Raw genomic sequence first — 20,254 nt, forward strand, 5'->3', positions numbered from 1 at the left:
TCTTCCAGAGGTCCTGAGTTCATCTCCCAGCAACCATTGTGGCTCACAACCATCAATCACATGGTGGCTCACACCATCTGTCATGGGATCTGATGCTCTCTTCTGGTGTGTCTGAAGACGGCTATAGTATACTCACATACATAAAATAAATAAATCTTAAAAAAATAAAAAGGAGAAGAGTGAACTTTAGTAACGACACAACAGAATTCATACCAGACTGTCTTTCAAATCAGTTAATCTAAATCTCTTCGCCTTAGCCTCAGGCAGACTCTTGGAGCAGTGGGGAAAGGCGCCTTTTTTTTTTTTCCACCAAAATATCACAAAACAGTCTCTAGGCCACACACTAGCATTCTTCTCCATTGAAACAGCTTGGGCCAACAGGCCTACACAGGTCAAATCACCCTCAGCACCACTGTCTTCCATATTCCCTCTAGGATGGCTCATTAACCCCCACTTACAGCATTCCATGAGTTTGCAAATTCAAAGTCCCCAAATCCACATTCTTCCAAACAAAAATATGGTTAGGCCTATCACAGCAACACCCCAGTCCCTGATACTGCCTTAGTTAGGGTTTTACTGCTGTGAACAGACACCATGACCAAGGCAACTCTTATAAAGGACACCATTTACTTGGGGCTGGCTTATAGGTTCAGAGGTTCAGTCCATTATCATCAAGACAGCATCCAGGTAGGCATGGTGTAGGAGAAGCTGAGAGTTCTACATCTCCATCTGAAGGCTGCTAGGAGAAGACTGGCTTCCAAGCAGATAGGATGAGGGTCTTAAAGCCCACTCCCATAGTGCCATGCCTACTCCAACAAGGCCACACCTCTTAAAAGTGCCAATCCCTGAGCCAAGCATGTACAAACCATCACAGGCCTCTTCACCCCAAGTCCCCAAGAACACTTCCTGAGCATCCCTACTGTTGGGTGTTAGGGAGTATTCAACCAGAGGTCGTCCCTTTTGTCCCCAACATTGCCATAAGACACACAACACTGGACAGGAAGGCCACTGCTGCCTAAGTGGACAGGTATTGGGCAGTGAGACCTTGGGTTGGCTGTGGCTTTGGAAACTGTTGCATTGGTTGGGGGGGCTAGACAAACATACCTAATTTAGTCCCTCCTGTGAGAAGGCTGACTTCCTCCCTCCCTAGTTTCTGTCCCTCCTCCTATTCATTCCAGGATCCAGGGCCCCATGGACACAAAGATGCTATCACTGAGTTACACCCAGCCTAGAGGACCAGAATTTAGTTGATTTCCGGGTTCTGGATACAAGGTTTTACCTTGGTTGTCTTGGTAGTTGGTCAGGGTATTGGAAAACTCTGAATTGCAGATGGAGATAGGTAGGTAGGATGCAGCTAGGTGAGCCTGCAGAACATGAGACCCGGCCTGATAAAATGTGGCCAGGGCTGAAATCGCTCTTCACCTGGGAGGCAGGTGTCACAACAAGGTGCCAGGGGTTTCCTAAAGGCCGTGGTGGGCTTCGAACTGTGTGAGCACGGAGAACACACTCTCTCCCTGGGGTTGTGGCTCCTCACAGCACAGTCTGTCAGGAACGCTAGGGGCCCCAGCCACAAAGGGCATTCCTCCAGCTTTCATGAGGGAGGTGCCTTTCTGAAAGAGGAAGCGGGAAGCTTTCCTTCCTGTCATTTTTAGGAAGGGAAATTATCGAAGACTACCTTTTCCTGGAGGAGCTGGAACCCAGGGCCTGGTACAACTGGGTGAGTGCTGTGTCTTAGCCACAGCACAGCCCCTTCCCTCACCCTTGAGCCCTGCTATTTAATTCATAATGCAACGTGCACATCCTGAGTGAAATGTTCCTTTCTCGAGTTTGAGTTTATATGTCTGTAAGTGCACAGCATACATGCAGGTGCCTGGGGAGACCATAAGGTGTCAGATCCCATGGATCTGGAGTCACAGGTGGTTGGTTATGAACCACCTCGTGGGTGCTGGGACTCTAACCTGGGTCCCTCTGTGAGAGCATCAAGTGCTCTTAACCTGCCCCCCCGCCCCGAGTTAACCTCTCTCCACCCCCAGCTATTTTTCAAAGACAATAAAATAAAAAAGAACTTTAAAAAGCGTGAACGCACACACACACACACACACACACACACGAGGTACAATCTGCATCCACTTCCAAGAGTCCTTCAAACATTGTATACAACCCTCTGCTGCAGAGGTAAAGGACAAGGATAGGGGAAAAAGACCAATGAAATCAGGGGAGTCTTACTTTTCTGACAATCTAGTCCTAGAGATCTGCTATTGTTAAAACTCCAAAGGACACCCCGCCACAGTCCTTGCGCCTCTCCTTTCTCTGCTGAGCAGAAGTTGCTCCCAGCTCTGCCCTGCAGCTGTCAGGAGTGGTGAGGACAGGCTCCAAGCACTTACCTGTGACTCTGTTCCACAGGCAGCAGGCTCCGGAGTTTCTTTGGTTTGGCATATGTACTTCACAAACAGGCCTGGTGAGCCCAGCTGCCCGGTGACCATGGAGCATCTGTGGGTGGACACAGCCTCTGCAGGGCTTCCAGACAACTCACCCAAGGACCAAAAGCTCCTCCTTAAGCCCACGAAGCCAAGGAGCCTGGTTTTGCATCTGTTTTCGTCTCTGGCCAGCCATGGTGTATTTGCACAAGCCTAGCGAAACCTCTTGTGAATTACTTCACTCTTCCAAACACCCAGCCCAGCCTTCAAAATCGCCCAGGGTTCTTTTCATCAGTTCAAAGGAAAAATGTGTTATTTCAATCTACAAATGTATCTCTCTAGAGCTGCAGAGTTATCACGTCATGTAATATGCATGCTGCACCTGGGGGCTGGGGGTGGGAACTTTAGGTGCTCTCTCTCTCTCTCTCTCTCTCTCTCTCTCTGTGTGTGTTATGGATTTTCCAGTGTGTATACTTAATAATCATGCTGACTTGGCCGTACCCTTGTGTTTTCAGGCTAAGTCTAGACGCAGGCTTCTTTTCTTTCTTCTTTAAAAGATGGCATCAGATCAATGTCGCTGGGGTGTTTTATTTTTGACTCCCTGCGTGCAGGGACAGGGAATCATGCTGGCACCATGGGAGTAATTTTTTTTTTCCTTAACCATGGGCCACTTTGGTACCTGTGGAATTCTAAGATGGCCAAATGGCAGTAGGAGGAGGCATCATTGTGATTAGGCAACACCCTTGTCTTAGAGAGATCTCTTTGAAGTCCACCAAAGCCATGCTCAACCAATATCTGTGGGGGACACAGCTGAGACAATCCATGGCATATGGATGTGAATCTCATGACCAGCTAGATCAGTGGTTCTCAACTTTCCTAACGCTGTTATCCTTTAATACAGTCCCTTATATTATGATGAGCCCCAATCATAAAATTACTTTGTTGCTACTTCATAATTGTAATTCTCCTACTGTTATGATTCATAATGTAAATATCTGATATGCAGGATATCTGATATGTGACCCTGATGTGGTTGCAACCCATAGACTGAAAACCACTGAGCTAGAGTAATTTTATCTAGTTGGTTACTTAGATAGTACTAGAGAGAGATACATGTAGCTCAGGCTAGTCTTGAACTTTCTATGTAGCTGAGGAGAACTTTGAACGCCTGATCCTCCTGCCCCTACCACCTAAGTTTTGAGACTATACATATAAGCCACCATAGTCACTAGAACAATGAGCGAAGTTACAAGGTGAAAACATTTGGTGCAGTTGTTTGAAATTCCACCTGTATAGCCCTCCTCTCTTCTCTCTAGAAGGGACATACTCCAAGCCAAGAATACTGGAAATTAAGGTAAACTAAACCCACCTCTGCAGTTTCCTCCTGTGTGTGCATTCTAATGATAAGTACCACAAATTATAACTGAACAACAGCACTGGATCATCAATAGAACAATTACAACCACATGCATCTCTAATAGAACATATAACATTAATATAATACATAATGTATACAACGTAAAGGCTCATGGTTTTAATCCCAGGACTTAGGAAGTAGAGACAGCCAGACTTTTGAGGTGGAGACCAGCCTGGTCTACAGAACAAGTTCTAGGACATCCAAGGCTACACAGAGAAACCTTCTCTTTAAAAAACAAAACCAACCAACCAACCAACCAACCAGAAGTTTATAAAATTTTTATTTAAAATTTATGAACTAGGTGCTGGAGAGGCAGCTCTGTGGTTAAGACCACTGACTTCTTTTCTAGAGGACTCGGGTTTGAGTCTCTAGAAGTCTCCAGATGGCTTTGGCTCACAACCAACTACCTGTGACTCCAGCTGCAGGGAGCTGATACCCTCTTCTGGCCTCTGCAGACATCGCACATGCATGTTGTACACAGACATATATGGAGGGAAAACACAAACTCATAAAAACCCATATGAAGGAAGTCAGGGCAGGAACTCAAGGCAGAAACTTGGCAGCAGGAACTGAAGTAAAGGCCACAGAGGAGTGTTGCTCCCTGGCTGGCATTCGGGGATTGTTTTATTTTCTTAAAATTTATTTATTTATTTTTATGTATATGAGTGCTTCTAGCTGCATGCACACCTGCATGTCAGAAAAGGGCATCGGATCCACTGTGTGGGTGATGAGAATTGAACTCAGGACGTCTGGAAGAGCAGCCAGTGCTCTTAACCATTGAGTCATCTCTCCATCTCCAGTCCTTCCTTCCTTCCTTCCTTCCTTCCTTCCTTCCTTCCTTCCTTCCTTCCTTCCTTCCTTCCTTCCTTCTTTCCTTCCTCCTCCTCCTCCTCCTCCTCCTCCTCCTCCTCCTCCTCCTCCTCCTCCTCCTCCTCCTCCTCCTTCTTCTTCTTCTTCTTCTTCTTCTTCTTCTCTCTCTCTCTTTCTTTCTTTTCTTTGCTTCCTTCTTTGTTTTTGTGTTCTTTTCAGACAGTGTCTCACTATGTGGTCCTGGCTGTCCTGGAACTCATTATATAGACCAGACTGGCCTGGGACTCACAGAGATCCACCTGCCCCTGCCTCACAAGTGCTGGGCATTGTTTGCTTTCTAATATATCCCAAGACCACCTGCCCAGAGATGGCACTGCCCACGATGGCCTGGGCCCTCCCATATCAATCATTAATCAAGAAAGTGCACTACAGACTTACCTACTAGCAATGGAGTCATTGTCTTAACTAAGGTTCCTCTTCTCAGTCAGCTACTTTGTCCCAAGTTGACAAACCACTAAGCAGGACACAACTTCTGACAGCAACAGTCTGCACATACATCCCCCTGACAGCACACTTAGCAACAGTCTGCACATACATCCCCCTGACAGCACACTTAGCAACAGTCTGCACATACATCCCCCTGACAGCACACTTAGCAACAGTCTGCACATACATCCCCCTGACAGCACACTTAGCAACAGTCTGCACATACATCCCCCTGACAGCACACTTAGCAACCCAGCATCCCATCTTCACTGGGCTGCACACACATCCCCCTCAGAAAAGTGGGACAAATCTTTCTTCCTAATCACTGTTTAAAAACTCTCTTTTCATAATAGTTTCTATTCAAATGTATTTCAGAACACAGCTGGGTATGGGAGGCAGGAGGGCCATTAGACTTAGACTGGTTTTGGGTGCATATGCAATAAGACACACTGTCCTCAGAGTGAACTTTTAGGGAGAGTTCCCTATCTTACCACCTTATGCCTATGCATAATTGGGATTAATATGATTAAAGTCAGATACATGATTGGAAGGGACATGTGCAGAGAGACAAGGCTTACTTACATGATCCAAACCTATCAATCACAGTAAGAGAACCACCCACACTACGCCTGTAGCAACCAAACTTCTCTCTCTTTTAACGAAACCACATGAAGAAGCACAAATCAGGGCCTTTGAGTACTCTCATCCCCGAGGTCTGCTACCACTCACAATGGCTTCTCTCTGATCTGTGCTACTGTTACTTTTAAAATAAAGTTTTTCTTTCTTTTTTTCTTTTCTATTTTGCACTATTTGTAGACTTATTTCACTTGAATAAGATGCCAAGAACCTGGAAACTCTCAGTTTAGACCTTAATCATCAGTTACAAACTGAACCTGAAGTATCAAAGATAGGCCACGCCCCTCCCTGATCCAGGGCCTCGATTTCCACTGCCTCAGTATCCCTAGGAAAATGATGCTCTGGGGAAAAAAAATCACATAGAAATTTCCAGAAAGTAGCACTTCATAAGGTTTTAATGACATTTGTTATGCTATGTTCTTATAATCAGTCTGTTGTATTATTGGCCTTCTTTCTTACCAGATATAATTTGCAAGTTAAGCTTTCTCTTAAGTGTCAGGCCATTGCCACATACACAGTTTGGTGCTAGCTGAACTTTCTGGGATCTGGGGGAATTTGGGGTTCACCTCTGGGGATGAAAGAGACCTCCTCACAGAATGGTTGTTCTGAGGAGAGGTACAGTGTTAGGCTCCTTCAAGCACATGCTCACACTGTCATCAACCAATCAGAGTGTGACCTTGTCCTGTGCGGTGTCATTTGAAGACTTCTTCTTTGCCATGTGCTGTTTGCCCACAGACATGAGCTCATAGCTGCAAGTCTGTAAGCCATGACAGGATGACGGTCATTCTCTTTTGTCAAGCTTGGGATAGAACACAAGGCACTGCTGATGGTAAGCAAAGGGGTTCGTCGTTGTTGTTGTTGTTGTTGTTTTGTTTTAACTGCTGGGCTGCTCTGGCCCTCTTGATATAGCTTCTATAACAAACTAGTCTTTCCATAGGCTCCTCCCACACGCTCACAAACATTAGAGGGGCTTCAGGGGGGACACGTGGGGGCTGCTGAAACAGTGAAAGCTGAACCAGTGGTTTATTGAGTGAAAAGGACCCGAGCTAGAGACTGTCTGAGAGCTGAAAGACGGCAGGGTGTGGGTGGGTTCCGTTGGGGCCACACTCTGCAGATTTTCACTGTCCTGCCATGAGTCCATAACCAACTGTGAATACAGAATAAACTTCTATTTCGGAGTAAGAAATAAATCTGAGTGAATAAGGTACCTGTAAAAAACAAACAAAAAAACCCCAACAAAACAACAAAACCCAATGAGTGATGAAAACTCACATTGGTAATGCCAGCATAAATTAACTCACAACATATCGCTAATGCCAGCCTGCATTTTGAAGGCTGGTTGGCTACGGACAGTAGGGAATCTGCCTGCCATTTAATGTTATATCCTATCCAGCATGAAACATTTTTTAAAATTAACTGCATTTCCATAGTTTTATTTCCAATAAACAAGTGGTTTTGAAACAGCTCTTGTCCCATCTCATCCTTGAACAGTGGTGTTTCTCCCTGGCTTTAGCTTCCCACACAGTTAAAACCTTCTGCGAGTCTAGGCATGACTGGTCTTTAACCAGTCACAATGACAGGGTTTAGGGATGTCCTCAGGAAGAGAATTTCATCATCAATGAATTATGAAGGTGAGTATATCCAATGTACTAGGAATAAGTAGCTGCAAGTATTTCTGTCCCTTGAGATATACTGCTCAGAGATTTTAAGTAAAAGAACTTTCAGGCATCTTTTTCATATTTTTGTATTAAGGAAATTTTATTGAGAATTTTAGCCTCGAGGCTGTAAAGCTCCCAGTCTATGGCACCATCACCTAGAAAGATTTCCGTAAAATCCCGGAAAGAAGAGTTCTCTGGGAGCTTAAATGTGGAGCTCTGCAGAGTAAAGTGAACCCTCTGCTATGACATAGCCCTGAGCAGAAACACGTATTAAAGCTCACTTAGTCCCACACAGACGGAGCCATGGGATGACATCGGGTGTCAGTGTTCTCCGGACTCCTTTAGGGAATCCTTGTGACGAGGAGTGGCAAGGTACAGTGTGCACAGTGGGTTTTAGTGAGCTTTATGTGTCCGTAGCTGCTACCTAAGATGATGGGCAACCTAAGGGGATGGAGTTTATTTTAGTTTAAGTTATTGGAAATTCCAGTCCACTGCTGGTCGCCCCTGCTACCTCTGGAACTGTGGTGGTGGAACAAAGAGAATAAACAGAGGAAGAGGAAGGGGGAGGGGGAGCCGGAGGAGGAGGAGACCTAGGTTCCCGATATCCTCTTTGAGAGCGTGCCATCTGAAGACCACGTGAGCCTTTGAGGTCATTTGAGACCGAACACAAGAACTGTCTGTGCTGAGGCACTGCCTGTGGGGTGTGGACTGGGTCGTGGCTCCCACAGAGAGATGCAGAGGGCGGGGCAGGGCAACAGTTCTTTGGAAACTGGAAACTTCTCTCCCCTCATCTGGGGCAACTGCACTGAGACTCCCTCTGTTCTTCCAGGGAATGGCTTCCTGGTTCTGAGGTTCTGAAATGGCCGCTGTTGCTCTCTCACAGGCGATTTCACAAGAGGCTCATGCAGAACCGCCACTGAGCAGAGCTGTGATCGGTCGGTCGGGGTCATGCCAAGAGCAGAGCTGCTGAGCTGCCACATTCGGGACTCACGGTAACTTCCCTTTGATTTTGTTTTTCATGGCATCGATAATCATCTAAACTTCAGTTACCAAAAGCAAATATTTGGAGAGGTACCTTGGCTGAAATTCACCTGTCTTTGAACCCCGTTGAGCCAAAGGGGCATAGATACGAGGTTAGTAGCTGCCCACCTCACTCTCCCTTCTTTTACTTTCCTTGAATAGACAGCATAGCATGCAGAAAGAACATATGATGACATCCTTAAGAACTGCTCAAAAGCGGCCTTTCACGAGGGGGAATTCCCTTTTAAAAGACAAATATTTTAATTAATTACTTGTGAACTTCCTACGATGTGCTTCAGTATAATCACTCCTGCTCCTCCCAGATCGATCCCCACACCCTTACCCACCAGCATCCCTGTCCTTTTTGTTTTGAACCCATCAATTCCTGTTTGTGCTGCCCAAATACCCTTGGATGTAGGGTCTACCCTGAAGCATGATAGACCTACTAGAGAGTCACACACTTAAAGGAAAGTGGGAGAGGGTCCCTTTTTAGGAACCCCCTGTTAGGGATTGTCTGGTACAGTATACATAAGGTGCATTAATAAACTTGCCTTTCTATAATTAACACTCAAGAGAATCATCATCGAAAGAAGAAGCTGAGTCTACACAGTGGCACAAGCTGGCACTCACAGTACCCAGGAAGCTGAGGCAGGATGAGCACAAGCTGAAGATGAGTCTGATCTACACAGTGAGAGCCTTTCTTCACACACACAAACATGCACACACATACATATACACATACACACATGCATGCACACGCATACACACATGTACACATACACATGTGCACATGCACACTTGCATATATACATAGGGAGATGTCTCCATGGGTTTAAATCTTTAGAACCCACATGAAAAGTTAGGCATGGTCATGTGTGTACATGTGCATGTAACCCTAGAACTATGGGGGTTTGAGACAGGAGGACTGCTGCCAGCTTTGTTCCAGATCCAAAGAACAAGGTAGAGAGTGATCAAATCAGATATCCAAAGCCCTCCCCTGGCATCTATATGCAACTATGTGCATGCATATCCCCTGACATGCACGGAAATCTTACATACATACCACATGGACAGAGAGACACATGCTCACATGCATGGAAATCTTACATACATACCTCACAGACAGAGAGACACACCCTCACATGCAATGAAAGATTATTTTGCCTCATGGTTTTGAACGTTCCCCTCCATGCTTGACTGGTCCTGGCTTGTTTTGTTTTTTTCTTTTCTTTTCCCTTCTCTTTTCTTTTTCCTTCCTTCCTTCCTTCCTTCCTTCCTTCCTTCCTTCCTTCCTTCCTTCCTTCCTTCCTTCCTTCCTCCCTCCCCCTCCCTTCCCTCTCCCTCCCTCCCCCCTGCCTCCTTCCCCCCTCCCCCCTCCCTCCCTCCCTCCCTCCCACACACTTAAAGGAAAGTGGGAGAGGGTCCCTCCCTCCCTCCCTCCCTCCCTCCCTCCCTCCCTCCCTCCCTCCCTCCCTCCCTCCCTCCCTCCCTTCCTTCCTTCCTTCCTTCCTTCCTTCCTTCCTTCCTTCCTTCCTTCCTTCCTTCCTTTCTTCTTTGAGACAGGGTTTCTCTGACTGCCCTGACCAGGGACATCACCATGTTCTCCAGTGTCCAGTGACCACAGACATCGGCACTGAGCCCTGACACTGCATAGCCCCAGACTTGGCTCTCAGTGGCAACTCAGGTTGGGACCTCACCATAGCCCCAAGTTGTGGGGATAGCCACTCATTATAGGCTGCTCCTTTCCACCTCAAGGGCCCAGTTCCATCTCTCTTCATAACACTCAGGCTGCTCCTCTTCTCTTGTGTTCTAAGTATCCTAGGCATAAAACAGCTTTGGCCACCAAGGCAGGTGTCAAGTTAGAATGAGCAAAGGTCTGCCATCTGCTCTGCCCCCGACTGATATAAGAACACTACCACCACCACCAAGGTGTCTCTTTGCCCATTGCTGAGGGCAAGGAGTTACAGATTCTTAATGTCCCTCTTATAGTTTGTTAGGTTTGACACTTGGTATCAGTCATCTCTGTGCATGAAAACCTATGATAGTGTTGTTATCAAATGTCCAGTGCATGCCAGGCACTCTGCTGAGGACTCGGGGGCCTTGTGAACGAGATGAACGAGATTTCCTTTCTGCCCACATTGAAACAAAGGGTTCGCACTTAGTAGTGTCAATGATGGCTGCTGTTTCTCCATTCCCACCCTGTGCCAGACTCTGAGCACAATAACTGATTTTCAAGAAGTCTTTGGAACAGAGAGTTTTTTTATTTATTTAATTTTAAAGAATTGGCTATAATTGCTGGGGATTAAATGAAACTGTAGCCCCATTGCAGTGTCAGCCCACAGCAGTGGTCTGGGAAATCCAGCTCACATATTCATAAGTCAGACATCTGAGTCTTAGTATCACACTTTAATGTATTTGAGTATTTTGCCTTCCGTGTATTCATGTGCACCATGTGAGTGCTTGGTGACCTTGGGGGTCGGTCAAGAAAGGCATCCCTGGACTTACAGGCATTTGGGAATCTCCATGTGGGTGCTGGAAACTGAACCTGGTCCTGTGCAAGAGAAGCAAGGGTTCTCAAACCCTGAGCCATCTCTCCAGCCCTGCATCTCTTTCTGACTCATCACTGTCCTTCTGAGCTCAGAACAGATGGTAGATGTTTATTAAGCAAATGATGAAGAGCTAAACGAGTAAAGGGCAGTCACCTCCTTGGTGAAACAGAGTGCGCTTGGAGTCACTTCTGTCACTGGGGAAGTGGTGACGCATGAAAAGTGAAGAGAAACGATCCAGTCTGTGGCCAGCGCCTTCTGGCTTTGTTTACACACTCACACACAGTGTGGCATCATGGAATACCTAGAAAGTCTGCAGTTCCCCCACTTCAGTCTTGGAAATGCTCTGGGACTTCACATGAACCACACTCCTAACTATGTTTGCATTTTGTAGGAAGAACGACTTCAGGGGAACCTGTGTGGAAAGGACTGGTGTCTACAGCGTTTCCTGTACAGCTTGGTTTACATTGCATTTGCACAAAGGTCACTTCACATGAGCTCACATACATCGTCAATGGGACATAATGTTACAGCCACCAAGCCAGATGGGCCAAGTTCACTGACTGCAGGGGACTAAGCCTGAGTGAACACAGGAATCTTCGTGGCCACCATGAACGGAGCAACCAGGTCCTGAGCAAGAAACTGGGGAGCTTCGATCCCCAGATAATTTCTTCACTTGCTCATAATTCCCTGGTTTTGTTGTTGTTGTTGATGTTGCTGTTGAAACCTTTCTTGTCTGGTGCTAAGTCATGTCTGCCTAACGGTAAATGTTCCTGTAGACTTTCGACCAGAGTTATAAAGTCTTTCTTGAACTGAGGAAAAATAGTATTCATTTAAATTGGTGGCTTCAGATGATCATGAATTCAAAGTCTGACTAATTAATGAAGATTTCCTCCCTCACAGTCTCTCTCTTTCTCCCCCCCCTCATATACACACTCTCTCATACACAATCATACAGTTTCCACAGGCTCACTTACATGCTCATACAAACTCACCTAACACACACACACACACACACACACACACACGCCCATTCCTAACCCGCCTCACCTCCACACACTCTCACATATGGACACACTTCTCAGTTTGGCCACGCAAACTGTGGTGAAGGTTCATTCTTCCATGCGCAACAGATGATGGCTGTGTGGTTCTATATAGCAGGAGGGAGGAAGTCTGAGGGGCAGAGCTTCACAGCCGGTAGTAATTTTTTCACACCAACAAAGACACCATTCTTCCAGGTTCTGACAGGGAGGGATGCCAAGTCAGAGCGGGAGAAGGAGCTGGAAGGACACAGTGGTGGTGTGGGCTCCATTCCACAACTCTGTTGTTACTGGAAGAGGTGGACCCAGAGTGAGGGTGCCCGTGTCTCATTACCAGGGACCTGTGTTTCATTCTGGTGGGGACCAGTGAGCCTTGAAGGCAAAATGAAGGAAGAAGGCATACAACATTGGAGCAAATGCTCATGCAAGCAGCAACTGCCCTCTGTCACCTCCACCACCCCATACCTTTAAGGCCACAGGAGTTGTCTCTGAGCAGTGTGTGTCTGAGAATAGCTGCCAGTCTCCAGTCTCCTGGAAAACAGGGTGCTGCGTGGATGAACTAAGTTATCAAGGGCTCTGGTTCTGGGGAGTCAGGCTGATTGATTTGAACTCTCACTGGGAATGGAGAATGTACAGAATGACTTAACCTAGGGCAGAACAAGGAAGAGCCAGTCCTGGGGATTTCTCACAACCACATTCTTATAGGGCTCTGCTAGGCATCCAGCCAGCCACAGCCCGGTGTGAATGGTCAAGTGTATGAGGCTAACTCCACCACATATCTACAATGGTGCCTTCTCCTATAGCCAGGTTGTGACCCCCTGAAAAATGCACCTTCTGTCTATGAACTGCCCCTTGTGTGGAGAATGCATTGCATTTTTTTATTCTCTCTAAAGTCCCATGCTTGTATCTTACTATAAGCATGTAAGCACACAGCAAGAGGTCCCCATGTGAGGAGTCACTAACAGCTTATCCCAGCTTCCCTCACTAAAATGTCACCTGTATGGAAGGAGAGCAGTGCAGAGATACTGTCTGGATGGTCAATTGGGTTCTGTAGAACCTGGGAGATGGCAGTGGGTTTCCAGCTGATGCTGGAGCTCCACCACATACCTTGTAGGCACTGGAGAGACACAGAAACTGCTTTCTCAACAACAGAACTCGTGTGGCTGTCTGCATGTGGGTGGCTCGGAGGGCGTGGATGTGTTTCGGGTGTGTCTCGAATGGAGCAATGCTCCCCTCCCCCCTTACTGGACCAAAGCCAGCCCTCCTGCGTTGTGGGTTCTCTCCCCTCTGTTTTTGTTTATGAATGATCTGGGAAGGTGATTCCGTTTGTCTGAGATGAGGATTGCTCAGAGGCTTCAGGAAGGAGAGCGGTGCTGTTTCCCACAAGCAAACTCAAACGACAAAGCCAGTGGGATACCTTGAAGAAAAGCCTGCGTTTCCAGCCCTGAATTTCTGAGCACAGCTCTTCCCCTGGACCAGGTGGCTCATTGTCATGCAAAATTGAAAGGATGGCTTATAGGATGGTGAAAAATCAACTTTTTGCTCACACAACCAATAAAATAACCTCCAAGGTAAGCATCATTAGCATTTAATAAATCCTACCAGGGAGTGGTAGCACACACCTTTGTTCCCAAAGCCTGGGAGGCAGGGATAGGTGGATCTCTGTGAGCTCAGGGCCAGTCTTATCTACAGAGTTCCAGGATATCTAGGGCTACACAGAGAAACCCTGTCTCAAAAATATTCCAAACTGTAGTAGTGGTGGTGGTGGTAGCAATTCCCCCTTTATTTAAAAGTCAGAAAACACTCTTAAGGACTTTTTAAAATTATATTTTCTTATCTAAAGAGGTAAACCACATGATTTAAATAGGAAAAAGAGAAAATAAGGTAGACAATAAGATGACTTTATCAAAGTCCAACCTCACCCTTAGTAAAAGATTTTGATCAGTAGTGAAGCCCATGCTTCCATTACAGAAATAAACACTAAAGATCTTTCATTTTTTTGTATACAGATATGAATGCTTCAGAGAATGAATGAAATCATTAAAAGTAAATAATAAAAATTCTGAAATTGCTTCTTTTCACAATTGATTCAACCAGCCTTGGTTTTTCATTTAAAATTGAAACCTCTTGATGTCCTCTTTGTACATAGGAACCGCACTTTTAAAGCTGCCAGGATTCCACCGGGTGGAAACACCAAGGCTGATTTACAGAGTTCCCTTTAAACCAATGGTGCTCGCCCTTTGTAATGCTACAACCCTGTGATACAGTTCCTTGTGTTGTGGTGACCCCTAACCATAAAATTATTTCGTTGCTACTTAGTAACTCTAATTTTGTTACTGTAGCTAATCATAATGTAAATACCTGAAATGTGACCCCAGGAGATGGAGACCTTAAGGTTGCTGCGAACTGCTGCAATAGACCGATTCTTTCATCGTGGCCTGTTTTTCTGTAAACAATGACTCAATAGATATCTTAGTTACTTTCTCTTGCTGTGATATGACACCATGGTCAAGGTGAGGCAACACATGGAAGAAATGGCTTAATTGAGGCTTACGCTTTCAGGGGTTAGAGGACAGGAACGCCATGGTGTGTGGAGCCTGGAGCAAGCAGGTAGGAAGGGCACCTGGGAAGTATTTGGTCCACAGCATGAAGCAGAGAAAGAGATAACTGGGAAGATCACAGGCTTTTGAAACCTCAAATTCCACTCCCAGTGACATTTCTTCTCCAATAAGGTTCTGCCCCCTAACCCTTCCTCCACAGTTCCAGCAACTGGGACCAAGTACTCAAACATCTGAGCCCGTGGGGGCCATTCTCATTCAGACTACCAGAGCAGACCATGCTGCACATATGCCATTAAACCCAGGAGAAATTCCCAGAAACAAGACGATTGGGTCAAAGGGTAAATGCACTGATTGTGACAGTTGTAAGATCCCTCTGCATGGCGATGATCAGAGTTACCACTTTGGCATTCTATCAGGATTAATAACAATGTAAGGCTGTCTGAGACTCCACAGCCTTGTCAGCTTTGTGCTGACACGGTTTGGGATATATTTTTTTCAATCTGATAAGTGAGAATTGTAGCTCCTGTGGTGTGGCAGCATAACAAGCATTTCTTCTGAATGACACTGCACACTTTCTGTGTGCTATCCCTTCCTTTGCTCACTCTCCCACCAACACATTGGATGTTTGCTTTGGGATCAGTAAAAGTTCATCTTGTATTGATGTATTAGGAAGTCTGTGTTCTGAGTTCCAATTCTTTTATATTTGTTTTGTTTTGTTTGTTTTGTTTTTTTGAGACAGGGTTTCTTTGTGTTTCTCTGGTTGCCCTGGAACTCATTCTGTAGACCAGGCTAGCCACAAACTCAGAGAACAGCTTGCCTCTGCCTCCCGCCTCTGTGCTGGGATTAAAGGCGTGCACCACCACTGCCTGGCTGAGTTCCTCTTTAAAAAATAATCAGTCTATCATTTGTTGTTGTTTACTTTTGTTGATGGTGTATTTTTCAATTTTCTATATGAAAAAGTAAGCCATTATAAAGAGCTGTGTTCACATGTACGTGCACGCTCACACACACACACACAAGCACAATCACATGCATTGTCCTGTGGTGTGTTTCTATTGTTCTGGGATGTGTGTATGTGTTGTTGTTGTTCTGGGGTATGTGTGTCGTTGTTATTGTGATTGTGGTTGTTCTTGGGGGGTGTTGGTTATTGTTCTGTGTATTTGTGTTGTTGTTCTGGGGTGTGTCGCGGTGGTGGTGGCAGCGGTTGTTATCGGCTACCAATCTTTTTGTGCCAGAGTTTACTGTCCTCCCAATCTGAGTGTGGTGGTTTGAATGAGAATGGCTCTCATCGGCTCTTATATTTGAATGCTTGGTCACCAGGGAGTGACAGTCTGAGGAGGTGGTGACCTTGGTGAAGTAGGTGTGGCCTTCTTAGCAGAAATGTGTCCCTGGAGAGTGGGCTTTGAACTTTCAGAAGCTCAAACCAAGACCAGTGTCTTATTCTCTTTCTTCTGCCTGCCAATCTGGAAGCAGAACTCTCAGTTTCCTTCCTAAGCACCTTGTCTGCTTGCCTGTCGCCATGTTTCCCACCATGAGGACAATGGACTCAACCTCGAAATGTAAGCTGCTGTGGCCTCTTCACAGCAATAGAATATTGATTAAGATTCCGGGTTATAGAAAAATAATCTCTTGAAATTTTTTGGAGTTTTCTATGCCTTCATTTTCTTACACTTAAATCTGTGTGCTACCTTTGGAGTTCATTTTGGCATGTACAATGATCAAATTATTATTGGGTTCCCAAATATGCACAATTATTGTGTCAGTGAGAAGTCAGAGGGCTTCAGTGGGGCATCATGACTGCACGGATTTAGGATGTATGGGTTACTATGGGTTACTATTCTCATCTCTCTCTCCCCCGCTTTTCTCTTTTCCTGAAATTATTTTATTTTATTCTATATGTAATGGGTATTTTGCCTGCATGTGTATCTGTATGCTAGGTGCCTACAGATGTCAGAGGAGGCAGTCGGATCCCTTGGAACTGGAGTTAGAGATGGTTGTGAGCTACTAAGTGGTGCTGGGAATTGTATCCATGTCCCCTGGAAAACTGGCAGTGCTCTTACCCTGAGACATATCCCCTGTTCATTTTTTGTGTTTTGTTTGCTTGTTTTCGCCTTTGTTTTGTTTTGTTTTATTGTTGTTTTGAGACAGTCTCACTCTGTCCTCCTGGCTGCCCTGAAACTCTATGTAGATCAAGTGTGCCTGGAATTTACAGAGATCTGACAGCATCTGCTTCATAAGTGCCGGTATTAAAGGCATGGACGGCTATATCCAGCTTGCTCAGCCCAGGTACCTATTTGACTATTTTTGGGCTTTTCTCGCCCTGTTTTCAGGGGTTCTGACTTTCAGCTTTAGCTGAATATTTCCAGGATACCTGAAACATCTTTGGGCTGGTCATTTGTTTTTCAGTAGTCTATGGGCTGGCCCTCCATTTTTTTCATATACATTTTAGAATTGTCGCACTCTAGAAAAGCTTTTAAAATCTTAAGTGGAGAAACTGCTTAATTCAGCGAACTTACTTGGCATCTTTTGACTTTGTGTCTTCCAGACAAAAACAATACAAAGTTGTCCTCCCAGGCAAATCATTTGGAACCCACAGACTCACACCTCACCTTGCCACAGTTTTTCACAAGGCCCTTTGAAAGAGTGTTGTTTATGCAGTCAACGTAAAACAAACAAACAGACAAACCAAAAAACCCTAGAAACAGAGGGAGCTTCTACAAATTGTTGCATTTATTTGGAAACGAAAGAGCTATGCAGTAGAGACACTTACAGCAGATTAAAGTCTGCATTTTAAGGAGGCAAGAAGAGGAAGATCACACCAGGTGCTTTGAAACAATAATCTTTGGTCACAAGGATTAATAATGAGGCTGTGGTGGCCTCTGTGCCAGGTAAAAATCTGGCAGCCTCATGTGACAGCTACTTAACAGGCAGTAATTCATGAGCATTCTTTATCGCCCTCTGTTTGCTCTTTGGTTGCTGTCTTAGCAGCACGGCACCTCTCTGCTTTGATTCTTACCACGTTTCCTCTGTCCTCACAGTGTATACGAAGCTATGGATTTCTATATTTAATTTGTATCTCCTAACTGAGATGCTGAGATGATGATGTGTCTACATCATCACTGCACAGGACCTCTGGCTGAAGGGGGTGGAGCTAGAGTTCAGCCTGCATCTCCACAGCCATGTCCACAGATCTGTGGACATCAACATGAGGGAATGTCTTTAGTTGGGACACTGGTGACATTGAGCAAAGGCATGGTAAAGGCAGGCAGGCGCTGATTTCTACATCTGTCTCTTTAGAGCTTCGTCTCCCCTTTGATTTTTACCCATCCAAGGTCAAACCAGTGGGCTGGCACATTCACTACTGCGTTAGGCAATGGTGAAGGTGGTATATAGATCCTTGTTTTCATTGTGGATTAGTCCATGTCATTCATGTGCCAGAATGTCCTTCTTAAAATTTTTCTTTATTTCTTTTAAAGGTCATCACCTGGAATCTGAAAGGGCTTTGGCAGCCTCACAGCTCCAGCACATGTAGAGCTTCTCTCTCAGGCTGGCTCCATTTAGTCCCTGCTTTTTCTTGTTGGAAACTCCATGGTTTTGGTAGTTTCAGTATCCTAGTGTCTCCATGCATCTCATGTTTTACCTTCACAGCTTCTCTCAATGGTCCGACACACATTGTCTGGTCTCATGGCAGTCTGGATGTCTTAATGGAAGCCTCCACAATTCCTCAACTTTTGCCTTTTGCATCAGGGGGTAAATGCTGCCAGGATTTCCTGCCAGCTTGAGATTTAATCTGACTTCTTTTCTTTTCTTTCTATTTATTCTTCTCTCGCACAGTACACCCTGACTGCAGCTTTCCCTGCCTCTACCCTACCCCCAGTCTCCTTCACTTCTCCTCTTGCCCAGATCCACTGCTCCTCTGTTTCCCTTTAGAAAAGAACAGGCTTCCCAGTGACACCAACTCAACACAGCATAACAGATTACAATAAGACTAGGCACAAACCTTCCTAAGCAAAGCTGGAGGAGGCAGCCCACGAGGAGGAAAAAGAGCCCAAGAGCAGGCAAAAGAGTCAGGAACAAACTCACTCCCACTCCTCAAAAAAACTGCAAGCTAAGCAACCATAACATACGCAGAGGACCTAGCACAGACTCATGCAGGCTTGGTGATTGCCATTTCAGTCTCTGTGAGCTTTACTATCCATGCTTAGCTGATTGTGTGGTCTTGAGGTGTCCTTGATCCCACTGGTTCACATAATCCTTCGCTCACCTCCTATAAGGGGTTCCCCACGCTCTGCCTAATGTTTGTGGGTTTCTGCATCTGCTCCCATCAGCTGCTAGAGGAAACCTCTCTAGACCTTTGGTCTAGGCACTGTTCTACCAATGTAGCAGAAGATCATTATTGACGTGTTGTTGTTGTTGTTTGTCAGTCATGTTTGGTTCTATCCTAGGTCTCTAGGCAATCCAGCGTCTGGTTCTTGGCCATCCAAGCAGTGTCAGGCGTGATCTCCTCCTTCTGGCATGGGTTGCAAGTAAGACTAGTCATTGGTTGGCCACTCCCACAAGTTCTGAGCCCTCATTTCTGCATCACACTTTGCAGGCAGGACAGGATGTTGGAATCTGATCTTTTTCTACAAGACCTGTAATTGTCTCTGGTACCTTCATTGTTGAGTCTGAGAAACATTTCCTAAGGTGTGGCTTTTTTTTTTTTTTTTTGGAAGGAACCCTTACAGTGGCCTTCTTAACTCCAGCTTTCTTCTTTAAATACATTTGTATCCTCACAAGTTGGAACGTTTGATGGAGGAGGTCTTGCCCTCAGGGCTGTTCCTACTATTCCAGTGCAGAGGTTTTTTTGTTTTGTTTTGTTTTGTTTTGTTTTTTTCTTTCTTTGAGACAGAGTTTCTCTGTGCAGTCCTGGAACTCACGGCAATCAGCTTGGTTCTGTTTCCTGAGTACTGGGATTAAAGGAGAGAGCCAACACACACAAGTGCTAGGATTCTCCGTGATGGCACGAATTTCTTAACAATTTCAAGAGCTTTCTCTGCACACACCAGCATTATCTGAATTTTTAAGCTTGTGCTTGGCTTCTTTTACTTGACAAATGGCACATTTTTTCGCTAATTTCTGCTCTCTTCCATTGTAGACTTGGCTCAGAGCAGTGACTTGTAACCATGCTACATCTTGGCTATTGTGCCGTGTTGAAACTTCTTTGCCAAACAACTGAGTCCAGTGGTTTTAAATTCAGCTTCACCCAAAATCTCAGTACATAGAAAAGATAGAGCTCAGCTATTCGCCAGAGTGTATCATATTGGTTTGTGATAGGGTCTTATTTCCCTCTGAGATATTATGTGTGTGTGTGTGTGTGTGTGTGTACTGTACTGTTCCCTGGCACCTTGCTGGCCCCTCTACCTGTCTCCATTGAGAGCTGGTCATCAGAGGTTCTATTCTGAGTCTCAATATTATGACTGAGAGTGTGTCATGATAACATCTCAGGCAATTGATTGACAGGTGTCTTAGTCAGGGTTTCTATTCCTGCACAAACATCATGACCAAGAAGCAGTTGGGGAAGAAAGGGTTTATTCAGCTTACATTTCCACATTGCTGTTCATCACTGAAAGAAGTCAGGACTGGAACTCAAGCAGGTCAGGGAGCAGGAGCTGATGCAGAGG

At 45.5% G+C, this 20,254-nt stretch overlaps 1 non-coding gene across 1 annotated transcript; it reads right to left on the reverse strand.

The window, feature by feature from the left end:
* Window positions 1–10,253: 10,253 nt before the first annotated feature.
* LOC115029128 (small nucleolar RNA SNORA48) lies at window positions 10,254–10,400 on the reverse strand. Its single transcript, XR_003834699.1, has one exon. It is a non-coding gene; the product is annotated as a small nucleolar RNA SNORA48 (small nucleolar RNA).
* Between the last annotated feature and the right edge of the window lie 9,854 nt (window positions 10,401–20,254).

This window comes from Mus caroli, unplaced genomic scaffold (genome assembly GCF_978045245.1).
Source record: "Mus caroli unplaced genomic scaffold, Mus_caroli_1 scaffold_15, whole genome shotgun sequence".
Classification (NCBI taxonomy): domain Eukaryota; kingdom Metazoa; phylum Chordata; class Mammalia; order Rodentia; family Muridae; genus Mus; species Mus caroli.